Here is a 16,228-nt window from a genome sequence, read left to right as displayed (position 1 = left end):
TCTCTTCGCTCTCCTAATCCCTTTCTTCAGGTCCCTTCTGGCTATCCTGTATCCCTCCACTGCTCTGTCTGAATCCTGTTTCCTCAACCTTATGTAAGCCTCCTTCTTCCTCTTTACCAGACATTCAACCTCTCTCGTCAACCAAGGCTCCCTCACACGACCATTTCTTTCCTGCCTGATAGGTACATACATATCATGGACACGTCGTATCTGCTCTTTGAAAAAGTTCCACATTTCCACCACATCCTTCCCTGACATCCTATGCTCCCAACGTATGCTCCTCAAATCCTGCCTTACAGCATCGTAATTTCCCTTCCCCCAATTATAAAATCTACCTTGTTGTGCGCACCTATCTCTCTCCATAACCAAGGTGAAAGTTACAGAATTGTGGTCACCATCACCAAAATGTTCACCCACTAACAAGCCCATCACTTGTCCCGGTTCGTTACCAAGTACCAAATCCAATATGGCCTCCTCTCTGGTCGGACAATCTACATACTGAGTTAGAAAAGCTTCCTGTACACACTGCACAAACACTGCCCCATCCAATCTACTTGATCTAAAGGGCTTCCAATCAATATTTGGGAAGTTGAAATCGCCCATGACTATTACCCTGTGGCTTCGTCACCTTTCGAAAATCTGTTTCCCAATCTGTTTCTCCACGTCTCTGCTGCTATTGGGGGGCCTATAGTAAACATCCAACAAGGTGACTGCTCCTTTCCTATTTCTGACTTCAGCCCATACTACCTCCAAAGGCAGATCCCCCTCGAACTGCCTTTCTGCAGCCGTTATACCATTTCTAATTAGCAACGCCACCCCCCCTCATTTTTTACCACCCTCCCTAATCTTACTGAAACATCTGTAACCAGGAACCTCCAACAACCATTCCTGTCCCTCTTCTATCCATGTTTTCGTGATGGCCACAACATCATAGTCCCAGGTACCGATCCACGCCTTTAGTTCATCCACCTTATTTCTGATACTCCTTGTGTTGAAGTATACGCACTTGAACCCATCTCTGTGTCCACAAGTATTCCCTGTCTGTGCTACCTTCTTCACAGCCTTCCTACATTCTTGGACATCCTGACAAACAGCTAGCCTACTTGCTGGACTACAAGTCCGGATCCCAGCCCCCTGCCAAATTAGTTTAAACCCCCCCGAAGAGTGCTAGCAAACCTAACCCCCAGGATATTGGTGCCCTTCTGGTCCCTTTCTTCAGGTCCCTTCTGGCTATCCTGTATCCCTCCACCAAGATATGTGGAATCTTGTTGAGCAGCAGGATTATAAACCAAATTGCCTAAGCTAATTTGCACAACATAGGAGAGAGATCTGGAGTATTGGTGACTATCTCACAGAAAGCAATGAATGTGCATCTCAAAATGTTGTTAGCGTTCATATTGCAGTATTAAAAGTTTAACATAGAAAAATCATACAGGAATCATACATCGAACCTCTTGGTACTGGCCAGCCAGCCATCCATTAACATCATAGTTGAACCTTTACATGAACCCTGTACTACCTTTGTATTTGTTGAATCTCTTCTTATCTAAAATCTCTTTTAATTCTGGTCTTGTATGTACACAATTACTGGTCATCCACAGCCTTCTTGGGTAAAGAATTCTAGTGTTGGTGACTTGGCAGGAGGTTCCACTGACTATACTTCGTTGGAAAAAGAAACTCAAAAGAAATGGTTTACTCACCACTTCTGTCATTACACCTGGGGTTTTCCAGGTACCTTTTGACACAGTCAAGACAGCCTCAGCCGAAATTCCTATGTAAGGTGTAGTTGTCATCAGCAAAGCGAACATTTGTTGTTCATTCTTAATTCCCCTTGAACTGCATGGATTTCTAGGCTATTTCAGGGGATATTACATTCCAGTGGAGTCACACATTGGTAAAGACAACAGGTTTTCTTCCCTGAATGGCATGACTGATCCAAACAGATTTTAATAACAATCCATGATAGTTTGATGGTCACAGTTATAGAGTCATAGAATCATGGAGATGTACAGCATGGAAACAGACCCTTTGGTCCAACTTGTCTATGCTGACCAGATGCCCTAAATTATTGTAGTCCTATTTGCCAGCACTTGGCCTATATCTCTCTAAATGCTTCCTCTTCAGATATACAACCAAATGCCTTTTAAATCTTATAATCATACCAGCCTCCACCATTTCCTCTGGCAGCTCAGTCTATACACGTACCACCCTCTGCATGAAAATGTTTCTCCTTCGGTCCCTTTCAAATCTTTCCTTTCTCACTTTTAACCTATGCACTCTCATTTTAGACTCCCCCACCTGGGGGGAAAGACCTTGGCTATTCATGCACCTCATGGTTTTATAAAGTTTGATAAGGTCACCCCCAGTGTCCGATGCTTCATAGAAAATAACCATAGCCTTATCAACATTGCCCTACAGCTCAAGCCCTTCAGCCGAACAACAATCTTTTCTGAACTCTTTCAAGTTTCACAGCATCCTTCCTATAGCAGGGAGACCAGAATTGCACACAGTATTCCAAAAGTGACCTAACCAATTTCCTGCAGAGCTGTAACATGATTTCCCAACTCCTATATTAAATGCACTGATCAATAAAGGAAAGCATACCAAAAGCCTTCTTCACTATCCTATCTACCTGTGACTCTACTTTCAAGGAACTATGATCCTGTACTTGAAGGTCTCTTATTGGATTAGCTTTCAATTCCAGATCTTAGTCAATGGTTGAATTTGAAGCTATGCCTTGAATGTATTAGTCTGTGGTTCTAGATTACGAGCCCAGTAATGCTACCATTACACTGCCATCTCTTCCCATCCCCTCAGTTAACACCTAATGCTTTCATGAGTGGAAACAGAAAGGTAAGTTAACTGCATCTTGGAAATGTATCATTTATGTGAAGGTAAGTTAATCCCAAGAAGTTTCAATAGGTTTGCACAATGCATGGATATGTCCACAATTGAACTAGTGAGTGCAATATTGATCATAGCTGGAGAATAAACATTTTAATGGATGTGCCCCTATTTAAAAACTTGGCTGAGCTTCAAGGAAACCCTGAAAAGCCTAGAACCATTTAATTTGGAGAGGGGGAAATGTAAGGAGATATATTTTGAGATTTTAAAGGGACTGTTCTTGGGTATGGAAAGACTGGCTTATGAGAAGAGGTTGAGTAGATTGGGCCTGTGCTCATTGGAATTTAAAAGAATGAGAAACAAGCTTATTGAAGCATACAAGATTCTTAAGGACTTGACAGGATAAATGTGGAAAGGTTGTTCACCCTGTGGGGCAGCATAAGACTAGAGGGCATAAACTCCATGTTAGTGGTTATTCAGTTAATGCAAAGGTGAGGGGGACTTTCTTTTCTCAAATGGCAGTGAATCTATGGAATTCTTTACCACAGAGGGCTGTTCAGACTGGAATCCCTAAGTATGTTCAGGGGTGAGATAGATAGATTTTTAATTAGTAAGGAATGAAGCATTATGGAGAACGGCAACAAAGTAGAGTTGACAATTATCAGATCAATCATGATCTCATTGAATGGTGGAGCAGACCCTATGGGCCAATTCTGCTCCTATATCATACAATCTTAACGAAAGAAGATAAATTTAACAACTCATGCCCAGAAATAAGCATGTGAGATGGACTACCCAGGTAGTTTGTGCACACAGATATTCTGGAACAAAACAGGAGTTGAATTGATAAGTGTAGGAATGGGGCAGTTGAGACCTGTCATATTTTTCAGATGAAATTCTGTAATATCCTATCTTAATTTTTAATGACTCCATACACATTTCCTCATTTCACATTCTCCTGTTCTATACAGTAATTTAATCACTAGGAGCATACTTCACCATTAGACTTAAATGTGAAATATTCTCTGAGTACAGCACAGACTTTCTTCAGTCCGTAATACTGTAGGTCCCAAGATGCAATGCTGAGCATCCTGGACTTCAGCAATGAGAGGTTACATTACAGTGGGGCCTCTTTTGGGTGAGAGATTTGAATCATAGAATCCCTTCAGTGTGGAAAGAGGTGATTCAGCTCATTGAGTCCACACTGACCCTCCAAAAAGCATTCCACCCAGACCCAGCCCCAATGACCACACCCCCCTCCCCCCCACAATATTCCAATAGCCCTGCATTTACCACGGCTAATTCACTTAACCTATACATCTTTAGAGCACCCAGAGGAAACCCATACAGAAACGGGGAGAATGTGCAAACTCCACACAGACAGTCACCCAAGGCTGGATCCAACCTGGAGCCCTAATGCTGTAAGACAGCAAATGCAAAGCACTGAGCCACCATGCTGCCACTTGAATAGGATGCAAAACTTTGCATAAAATTTAAGGAGAAAATACTAGAAATAATTAAATTGATAAAAACAGATACCACACTTTATCATAGTCAAAAGGCTGAGAAGCAATTTGGCAGGTTTTACAGCACATGTAGGTGACATAGTTGAGTTCTTGGTTCATATCATTGACTCTTCCTCTGATGCATTCTTTCTCTCTCCACAGAGATGCTGCCTGAGTTACTAAGTATTTCCAGAGACTTCTGTTTTATTTCATATTTCCAGCACTTTGGTTTTGTATAACCAGGGTCCCAATGGGCTAAATGACCTGTTTCTGTGCTATAAGTACAATGTAATATGAAACATTCCAGCTACTTGCAAGATCAAGCACCAAATGAAAGGCTGTTTATCGTGTTTTCATTTGTACAATATATTCAGATTTGCTCTTACCTCCAACTTTTAGTGAATGCAAACTGCTTTAATTTCATCTCATCTCAATTGCATAACATCAGAGAGGACTTATACAGACTGATTTTTTTCTTTCAGTGGACAGAGAAACAGAATTAACATTTCAAGACCTGTATGGCTTCTTCTCCAGTTACCTCTGTTTCTATAGCCACAGATGCTGTCAGTCCTGCTGAGTTTGTTTAGCATTTTCTGTTTGTTCCAGATTTCCAACATCTACAGCATCTTACTTTTAATGTAATTCCTTTCCTGGTTGGCTTTGTTTTTGGTCCTCATTCATCTCAGAGATTGAATGGCCATTGAGGAATTTAGACATAAGGAAGGTGGGGGTTGAGGAGAGTTGGGGGGGGGGGGGGGGGGGGGGGGGAGGTGTGGAGATCAGTGGTCAGTGGTGGGATTGAGTGGAAGGTAAAGGAATAGAAAAGGAAGAAAGATTTAGTCAATGATGCTGCAATATCATAAAGCATAGCTTCTGCTTAGCAATTTTGTATGTCCATCTATTCTACTCAAATGTGAATAAAGTAATTTGGATGTTGATGGGGCATAATAGTCTTTTTCTATTCAAGACAACCTCCACCAAGATTTGAGCTCAGACTGATGGATCCAAATTCCATCAATTCACCACTGGGCCAATCTCATAACAAAAAAAACCACTCAAAGAACATTTATTCACATTTAAGACTGAAGAATAAGTATAGGTTTTGGGGATTAAAAATTTATGGATGACCACAGCAGGTGGTCAAGGAGTGGGCTCCATTGCTTTCTGAATTAGGGATAAATATCAAATACAGGCCTAACTAATTTTGCTCACATCCCATGAGTGATTACAAAACTCAGGCAGTTTTTCTTCAGACCAGCAGGTTGGAAAACATTTTATTTTCTCTGGTCTATTTGGGGTCAATTTTAAAAAAGTTCCAGATAGTGAAGCTATCTGGAAGTGATATCATAGTTGGGAAAAATAAGGAACAAGAATTGATTCAACTCCTTGAAACTGCACGATCTTGGATGGTGTATTGCATTTCCTAATTGCTGATGATGACATTGGTACCTGACTTAATCCTCACAGAACTGTGATTGGTTAGAGCAGAAGGACATTTTGCCTAAAATTCCTGATGTGACAAAGAAACAACTGATCATTTTATAAACATGTCTTACTATTGGAAACCATGCTCACCAGGATTTCTCTTACAATGCCCAAAGACTAGGATCAAAATTAATGGATCACACATTTTCACTGTTCATAATAGAGACACTTGAAATCAATGCTTGAATTCTTACTGTTAGGGTTTCATGTTGGAACCAATACCACATAACATCACATTAATCATGGCATTGTAATTATGGTACTGAATGAGCTATGCATGAATTCAATCTCAACAAAGACTATTAAAAAAGAAAGGGCTGAGCATTCAATAACTTTATAATTATTTTTTGTTCAATTTAACTGGCAGATCTATTGTTAACAACCAGGCTTTTTGGCATGTGAAACTCAAACTGATACATAAATAAAATACTGCAGATGCTGGAATTCTGAAATAAAAACAGACGGAAGATAGACATCATAATAGGTCAAGCAGCCTCAATGGACAGAGAGACACTTTACAAATTTTGATTCACTAATTCCCTCATCTGTACAACATGGGATGATTTTTTTCTCCAAGGTGAGGTTAGGTCTTGATGCCCTCGTGAAGATAATCACTTACAACATTATTGCTTCAAGAAGATGTCTGAAAGATGAAATACTGACAGTAATCCTTTCATGATTGGACCGATATGTGACTTCAGACCCCCAGCAATGTGGCTGACTCTCAACTGCCCTCTCCAAATGGACCAGCCATTTGGTCCAAGAGAAATTTTGGATGGGAAACAAATGCTGGACCTGGAGGGGTGCTTGCATCCCCTGAAAAAAATCAAACCATCACAAAAGGAAACACGAGGAAACATTTTTACAGAGTGAGTTATCACAATCTGAAACATATTTTGGAAAAGCTCCTGTGCAGAGGAATAGGACTAATTGTTTATACTTTCAAAGAGGCAGCATGGGCTAATGGGGCAATTTCCTCTTGCTGTCCTGAAATACTGTATGATTCTATGGATTGTTCTAAATGATGTTGCTATAGTTCACCCAGGAGAGTGACCTTGCTTTCAATGATTGATATTTTAATTGGAAATTACCTTCTGTTCCAACTTATTCTATAAATGCATAAACTATTCTCATGCTACAGAAAGCACAATAAAATCAGACTTAAATATAGCAGGGCATTGCATCTAGGATTATTATAACCCTTTTTAGTAAACACCAATATAATTAGGATAGTTTGCATAATTAATATCTATGGTCATTTGATGGTACAAAGCTCGAGCAATGCCAATTAGTTGGATATTGCTATTTTCAGCAAGACTGAAATTAAAACTTAAAGCAATACATCATCATGAAATTAATCCAATCCACACCGGTAAACTCTTGGAACTGTGCTGGTGATTTGAGGCCTGGGTCACGATATGGACGCAGGTGTTACAGTTAGCTGAAATTTCTGCTCATTTCACCAGAGACTTTCCTGGTGTTAGACTTGCAGCTGGTGTCTCCTCAGAGAGCACTATGTTTGTCAGGACCATTTAGTACAGCTCTGTTAGTCCCTGCAAAGTCACAGATTCCAGCTTGCATCTAATAGCACCTATAAACCAGTAAAATACTTGAAGGTATTTTAAATAGTTAGCGAACAAAGTTCAATACCAGGCCGCAGAAGGATCGAGAGGCTTTAAAGAGTGTCATGAGAGAATTTAAAGAGAGATAGTGGTGAGGTTTAGCTTAAGGCACAGCTGGCAATGTAGAGCCAAAGAAAATCAGGGCTGTGGAAGAAGTCAGATTTGGAGAATTACAGACCTCCCAGAATCATAGAGCCATGTAGCATAAAATCAGGCCCTTCAACCCTTCCCTCCATGCCAACAAAATTTCCAGAACTGAATCATTTGCCTATATTTGGCCCATGGTCCTCTAAACCTTTCCTAGCCATGTACCTGTCCAAATGTCTTTTAAATGTTGCAACTGTATCCGCCTTTACCACTTCCTCTGGCAATCTGTTCCATACTTTGCCTTCTCTTTGATGAATTTGCCCCTGAAGTCCCCTTTAAATCTTTCCTTAAACCTATGCCTTCTAGCTTTGGACTCCCCTACCTTGGGGATAAGACCTCGGCTACGCACCTTATCGGTTGTTGTGTCGCCATAGTCTTACCAGACCATAGGGTTTTTTCTCTTCATTAGACAGAAGCGATCGGTGGTGATTTAACCTGACAACCACCAGACCTCAGGTAAGGGAAGAGGTCGAGAAGGAGAGTCCTTCATGGTGACCACAAACCGGTGATGGGAATTGAACCCACACTGTTAGCATCACACTGCTCTGCAAACCAACAATCCAGCCTAAACTTCCATAAGATCACTCCTCAGCCTCCGATGTTCCAGGGGATTAGATTAGATTACTTACAGTGTGGAAACAGGCCCTTCGGCCCAATAAGTCCACACCTACCCGCCGAAGCGTAACCCACCCAGACCCATTCTCCTACATTTACCCCTTCACCTAACACTACGGGCAATTTAGCATGGTCAATTCACCTAACCTGCACATTTTTGGATTGTGGGAGGAAACCAGAGCACCCGGAGGAAACCCACGCAGACACGGGGAGAATGTGCAAACTCCACACCGGAATTGAACCCGGTCTCTGGTGCTGTGAGGCAGCACTACTAACCACTGTGCCACCGTGCCGCCCACACGGATTGTAGGGTTGCAAGATGTTACAGTAGTTGAGAGGGTTTTGAAAACATGACGAGAATCTTAAAATTGAGACATTGTCAGATCAACCACAAATACATGAGCACAATGGTGATGGGTAGTCAGGTCTGAGGTCAGTATAAGACCACATGAGGCTCTATATCTGCATGCCTTGTATGGCATGGTTTCAGAATGGCCAAAACCATAACAAACAGAGGGCAAGGCAATGATCAGCTGAAAGTAGTGAATAGTTCCCCTGAATCAGCTTTGCAACCATTAGGTAAGCTGCCTACTTTTATTCATTGAGGTGAAGATTCACCTTCAAAAGGAACGTTGCCATTGTTTTGTCAATCTGGGCCTGGCGAAAATGGCAAAAAGGAGTTCACTCAATTGTCAAGGACACAACGCTTGATGAATGAATACATCTTCAGTGAAACCCTTTTCCACATAGGACACCTTTATACTGGCCATGTGTACAACAGATAATTCATTTTTACTATAAGCTGTTCAGAATGTTGTAAAATATAGACCAAGGTTATGCAATTAGTGTTTTGATATTAGACCATAAGACATAGGAGCGGAAGTAAGGCCATTCGGCCCATCGAGTCCACTCCGCGAGCAATGCAGATCAGAAAGCAAGGGTTGCTACTGTCGAATGTTCATGTTTAGGGTCAAGAGTGTGAGATGGGAAGAAGGATGAAGGATGGAGAAACAGGAATTAACTTTTTTTCCAAAATGGATTCTCTATTCTTAACTTTTACTTTGGATATAACTCAATGTCTATGAAAATTTAGGCAACAACTTTGGGAATCAACTTCACTGCATTAGCTATCTCTTCACTTTCCTCAAATTTAAGACTGAAGAATAAATATAGGTTTTGGGAATTAAAAAATTATGGGTGACTACAGCAGCCAGTCAAGGAGTTGGCCCCATTGTTTTTGAATTAGGGATAGACATTAAGTATCGGTATTACTAGTGTTGCTCATATCCCATGAGTGAATGCAAAACACAGGCAATTTTTCTTAAGATCAGCAGATTTAATGACATTTTATTTTCCATGGTCCTACCTACTTGAGGTCAATTTAGTTATTGTTCCTGAGACAGTGAAGCTGTTGCGAAGTGATATCATGGTTGGGAAACTTTAGGAACAGGAATTGATTTAACTCCTTGAATCTGCAGAATCTTGGATGGTGAATTTCATTTCCTAATATCTGACAGTGTCTTTAGTGCCTGGTCTGGTCCTCACATAACTGTGACTGGTTAGAGGAGAAGGACATTTTGCCTAAATTCCGGATGTGACAAAAGAGCAGAACTGATCATATTTTAAGTGTGTCTTATCACTGGGACTATGCCCACCAGAAAGACACAGCAGAAATTTTCATTCACTGCCCATGGACTAGGTTTGATGGGTCACATTGTTGGTAATATATTTATTGAAATTCTTTGCTCCTGTGTTTACAATTTCCTGTTTCCTTTCTTCCTAATTTTCAGCCCTGTTCTGTGCACAAAAGAGGTAACAGTCTCTTCTGGAATATTCAACACGCTTTAAAATTTAAACTTCCTGCCTGCTATTGGATTGGAGTGATAAATGAAATGTGGTTCACAGATTTTTACCACCCAAAATATTCTTGAATTTTTTTCTGGAGAGTAAGCAGGCCATCTTCCATGATGAAATGTCATACACCCGAAACATCAGGCCTTACTTTCCTCTTCAAGGTCGGAAATCCTGGGTCAAGCCATTTCTCAATATTGCAATGTCATTTACTGAATGGGGCAGTGCCTGCCCAGATTGGCTTCATGGTAGGGGGTGAGGAAGTGCTTGATTCACAGCCATTATCTGGGGAAGCAGGTCGAATGAGTGAATGGGATACAGAATCAGAAAGATTATAAAGCCAGTTTTGTGATATTCTATGATACTTTACTATCGCTAATGTCAATGCCACATCGGTTCTATTAAACTGAACTGACAATTATAGAACATAGAACATAGAACATAGAACAATACAGCACAGAACAGGCCCTTCGGCCCACGATGTTGTGCCGAACATTTGTCCTACCTTAAGCACCCATCCATGTACCTATCCAATTGCCGCTTAAAGGTCACCAAAGATTCTGACTCTACCACTCCCACAGGCAGCGCATTCCATGCCCCCACCACTCTCTGGGTAAAGAACCCACCCCTGACATCTCTCCTATACCTTCCACCCTTCACCTTAAATTTATGTCCCCTTGTAACACTCTGTGCACCCGGGGAAAAAGTTTCTGACTGTCTACTCTATCTATTCCTCTGATCATCTTATAAACCACTATCAAGTCACGAACGATAATACTCCATGGGCCTTCTTACAAACTCTATCCACCTGATTGGCAACCTTCAAAGATCTATGTACATAGACCCCAAGATCCCTCTGTTCTTCCACCTCACTAAGAACCCTACCGTTAGCCCTGTATTCCGCATTCTTATTTGTTTTTCCAAAATGGACAACCTCACACTTGGCAGGGTTGAACTCCATCTGCCACTCCTCAGCCCAGCTCTGCATCATATCCAAGTCCCTTTGCAGCCGACAAGAGCCCTCCTCACTATCCACAACTCCACCAATCTTCGTATCATCTGCAAATTTACTGACCCACCCTTCGACTCCCTCATCCAAGTCATTAATAAAAGTTACAAACAGCAGAGGACCCAGAACTGACCCCTGCGGAACTCCACGTGTAACTGGACTTGTAATTATGCAGGCAGTAGGAACCAGAAACAATTTTCTAAATGGATTCAAAATCATTAATTTACAACAACATGGCAAGTAGGATTTTCTGGTGTTGTGCTATCATCAGATGCTTGCTAATGTAGTAGACTCTGAAAATGTGTTTTTTTAACATTATTTTGACAATGTACACCCAGTGAATTTCCAAAAGGGCCCTCAGCAGATAGCACTGTTCACTGGAAAGGTTAAAGAATGATCAAAAGTAAACATATAGGCATAGAGCATTGTAACAAATCAACACTGCAGTGAGTAGCATAATTAATATAAATAAAAGTAGAAAGTGTTGCAGGAGCCAGCAGATCAGGTGGCACGGTGGCTCAGTGGTTAGCACTGCTGCCTCCCAGCACCAGGATCCCAGGTTCGATTCCAGCCTCGGGCAACTGTCTGTGTGGAGTGTACGTTTTTCCTGTGTCTGCGTGGGTTTCCTCTGGGTGCTCTGGTTCCCCCCACAGTAAAGATGTGCAGGTCAGGTGAATTGGCCATGCTAAATTGCCCATAGTGTTAAGTGAAGGGGTAAATGTAGGGGAATGGGTCTGGGTGGATTACTCTCGAGAGGGTCGGTGTGAACTGGTTGGGCCGAAGGGCCTGTTTCCACGCTGTAGGGAATCTAATCTATGGGAAGAGAAACAGTGTTAATGTTGGAGTTCCAATATAACTCTTCTTCGGAGCTCTAATTGTGCTTCTCTCTCCACATATGCTGCGAGATTGCTGAGTTTTCTGCTCTTATTTGATTAAAAGCATTTTCTGCTTTTATTTGATTTCTTCAGCATTCAAAATTCTTTGCTTTTATGTGAGTGTAATAATCATGTTTGGACTAGAAATGCAGACATTTAGCTTGATAACCTAACCAAATTCCTAACAAAGCATTTTGTGACTTTTTCTAAAGTTTCGGTAATACTGTTCATTGATCATGAAGCTCTTTATTATTGTAAAAACCATCAACTGGTTCACAACTGTTGTTTAGGGAAAGTAATTACTTTAGGGCAAGTTAAATGTTTTTGCCCCTTAACTGCCCTATAAAGTGAGCTAAATAGACGGTCAGAGAAACAAATATCAAGTTTTAAGGGAGAGCCACATCCCGACAATGAAATTAATAACCTTGAAGCTGTTTCAGTGCTTGGGTTCTAAGTGAGTTTGTTTTGAAACACAGATGAATTTTCACTCCACGTACAGAGGCTGTCTTTCAGGGTGAATATTTGCCCAAAGTTACAAATCACACAACTCCAGGTTATAGTTCAACAGGTTTAATTGAAAGCACTAGCTTTCAGTGTATTGCTCCTTCATCAGAACCACCTGATAAAGGAGCGATGCTCCGAAAGCTAGTGCTTCCAATTAAACCTGTTGGACTATAACCTGGTGTTGTGTGATTTTTAACTTTGTACACCCCAGTCTAAGACCGGCATCTCCAAATCATGAATATTTGCCCAGCAGCCTATTGTCTTCCTTTGTTAAGGAGGCATTAGTGGATCAACAGTTTGGATCCATATCAAGGGGAACAGGTGGCTGAGTTGGCAGCTACTGAGACTTGCTGAAGGATATTGTGATGCTTCATAGCTTCCACAAAACTACATACCCTGTCAATATCCACAATCCCTTTAGGCCAGGCCAAACTATGACAATGCCATTTGCCTGCTGGTGATTCCACAAGATTGAAAATGATAGTAAGTAGGTTCACAAAGACATCTGGTGCATTAACATTTCCTTCAGCCAAGCATATTCAGAATCAATTTCTTTTATGTACAGTGATACATTAGGAATGAGAGAATATCTGCATGCAGATTAGCTCATCAGAAGAAAATTGACTTCTAAAAATACAACGATCTGTGTGCGTCAAAAAACCCCTGTTGTTAACAGCAGGCTGCTTCTCGATTTATCTCCTTGTGTTTGAGGTCCTTCCAAATCAACACTAAATTTCTCTGCACAAAAATGTCAGATGGCCTGTTCCCTTTAAACAGACATGTTGCCTTTTATGGGATCTTGCTCAGCCCAACACAGATTATGGAGCTGAATCTTACTTCTTTTTGGCTAAGTGCACATTGCGTCATTTTCTTTGGAGAGATTCTCGCCACAGGGCACAACAAAATTTCTTGCCATATCTGCCTCATTGACAACTAATCCCCACTCCGGTAGCATCCCACATCGATTCTGGCCCTATCTTAACACTTGCCATTCCCAGAACAACTAACCACTCACCGGATAGCTACAAAAAGACCTGCTTCCCCTACCCTCATGCCACCTTAGACAGGTGGCTGTACATCAGCATAACTGTTGGCAATCCAGCAATGACCTTCATGGGCCAGCAGATCATGCAGCTTCTGAGGAGCAGGGGAATTGATATTTTGGGCAGGAGCTGGTGCAGCAGCCACAAAGGCATGCCGCTCACAACATAGAACTTTTTCAGCTGACTCCCCCTCGCACATTCAATCCCAATCTCTCAGCCTCATCACTACCAAGTCACAAACTTTACCTGTTCTGAGACAGATGCGGTCTAAACATCCTCTCTGATGCCCCGCTACAGTTTCCCGATTCCCATTCCCTAATCCCACAATTTTCCTCGCGGGGACCATCACATACAGAGAAGCATTCGGACAATTCTAGACAGGAGCATTTATTGATAGCTAGCTAAAGGGGGTGAGAAAGGAGATGAATAGAGATGTAGTTCACACCTGTGGGAAACCCAGTATCTTGACCTTGACAATACATGGAGGAGAATGTGAGGAGTGCAGATGCTGGAGATCAGAGTCAAAGCGTGTGGTGCTGGAAAAGCACAGCTGATCAGGCAGCATCCAAGGAGAGTCGACATTTTCAGCATAAGCTCTTCATCAAAAATGTCAACTGTCCTGCTCCTCGAATGCTGCCTGACCAGCTGTGTTTTTCCAGCACCGCACTTTTTGACCTTGACAGTGCATGATGCAGCTAGCACAACAGAACTGGGTGTCAAGCTGGTCCTCTCTACCTTGGAGTGCCTGATGTAGCTGAGCTCTGCTATCCAGAAAGAGAGCTTCCAGCACAAGCATGTGCCCCTTTAGACTCCTAATGTCCACCAGATTTGGAACCTGCATTTTCACCCGTCAAAGTTACACTGACTCTGCTCACCTTGGGCATTGCTCCACTTGTTGTCCAGTCTAGAGAGCAACAAGCAATGGCAGGGGGTATAGCTGTCATCATAGGCAACGGGCCCCTATCTAGTCATTGGTAAGTTACCCTTCACGCCACCCCACACCATACCCCCGAGCCGCCGGGTCCCATTTACTATGTTCTACCCTGACAGTCCATTTCCACCCATCTGCTCAATGTGGGGACCCACCATATTAAATTTCATCTCTAACTGCACACCCCCGCCCCACCACCCCATACCTGGACATACCACCTTAATGATGCCCTCCTTGCTCTTCTCTGCTTCCCTGTGGAGGCCAGAGCAATGGTCACTTCTAATTAGCTCTGTCCTGTAGTCTGCTATGCTCTCCAAAACCATTCTATATACTCCCCCACCCACCACACAGCCTGAGATTCCCTCCGTCACCGCCTTTGTTCCCACCTCCTCCAATAGCTCTAATTTCCTTTGCTAATCATGACTCTCTCTGCCCTTTTTGGTAGTAATCCCCCTATCTATTGCCCCAACAGGCCTTCTTAATATTCAACTGACAGACACCCAGGGACTATATTTAATCCCTTCCAGTTTCCATCAGGGCTACTTGGCTGAATATACCTGTAGTGTATTTGTCACATAGACAGCTAATGTGGGTGCTGAAAACAGGGAGAGGCTTATGTGAAGCATTAATAACAACATGGACAAGTTTGGGGTCCTAAAGCCTTTCTAATAACACATTGCAGTTCTCACACTCAGCAGGGGGACTCAAAGAATGCCACCAGCCATGAGAAAGTTATTTTATGAATTAACCAATCTCTCATTCCCTTGAGTGCTGAGTAAAAATCTACTTAAAGCATTTGAAATAACTAAATAAAGTTCTGGGAGAGTCCAAAACAAGGGAAGCAGATTGTTAAAATTCGAGCTTAATCATTCAACAACGATGTCCAAAGCACTCCTTCACACAAACAGAATACTCACCCAAAATGTTGCTGATACTGTTAAAAATCACACAATACCAGGTTATAGTCCAACAGGTTTAATTGGAAGCACACTAGCTTTCGGAGCAACGCTCCTTCATCAGGTGATAGTGGAGGGCTCAATCCAAACACACAGAATTTATAACAAAAATTAGATACTGTGAGTCCATTTTGAGATTTACAGATTTTTATATCAAGGAAGTTGGAATGATAGCACTTAATCTAAAATCTACTTAGGTGGGAAGGGTATTCGAAAACACGAATGGCCCACACTTGGACATATTTTCCTCTTCCTGCAGCTCAGTGCTTTACTTTTAAAGGATTTCATGGTTTAGAGAGATGAGATGGAAATTCAAAGCCATTCCTGGAAGTGAGTTCAGAGCCAGTCAGACAGGGTGCTATTTGATCGAGAGCAGGGTATTAGTGTGCATCATATTGCAGCTTGTGGCACCTTGCTGTGTGCAAATCACCACAGGTATTTTTTTCATACGAGGGATGTTTGCTACATCACATCAATGGCTATAGCTCAAAGGACATCAGTGACAGTACTTTGAGGCATAGTACAGTCTAAAAGCCGCAATACAAATGCAAGTTATTTCTTTGAATTATTAACATATAAAGAAATAAATAGGCATTATTTTCAAGCAAAAACTTTTGTAGATCAAAATGTAATGTGTTGGAATTACACACTGATATGAAATACTTCCTCGTAGAGCAATATTCACGAAGACTTTTAATTCTGTTTCTCTCTACAGATGCTGCCAGACATGCTGAGCCAGCACTTTCTGTTTTTATTTCAGATTTTCAAAATCAGTAGTAGTTGAATGATAATTATTAGAGATGCTGGGAAATTGTTTAGGTATGAAAGTTAATTAATGAAG

The 16,228-nt window shown here is 41.7% G+C and overlaps 1 pseudogene; it reads right to left on the bottom strand.

Annotated features, from left to right (window-relative positions):
• Window positions 1-4,247: 4,247 nt before the first annotated feature.
• Window positions 4,248-4,418, bottom strand: LOC122556396 (annotated as a pseudogene).
• Window positions 4,419-16,228: the final 11,810 nt, after the last annotated feature.

This window comes from Chiloscyllium plagiosum, chromosome 13 (assembly GCF_004010195.1).
Source record: "Chiloscyllium plagiosum isolate BGI_BamShark_2017 chromosome 13, ASM401019v2, whole genome shotgun sequence".
NCBI lineage: Eukaryota > Metazoa > Chordata > Chondrichthyes > Orectolobiformes > Hemiscylliidae > Chiloscyllium > Chiloscyllium plagiosum.
This window is presented reverse-complemented; position numbering and strand designations above follow the sequence as displayed.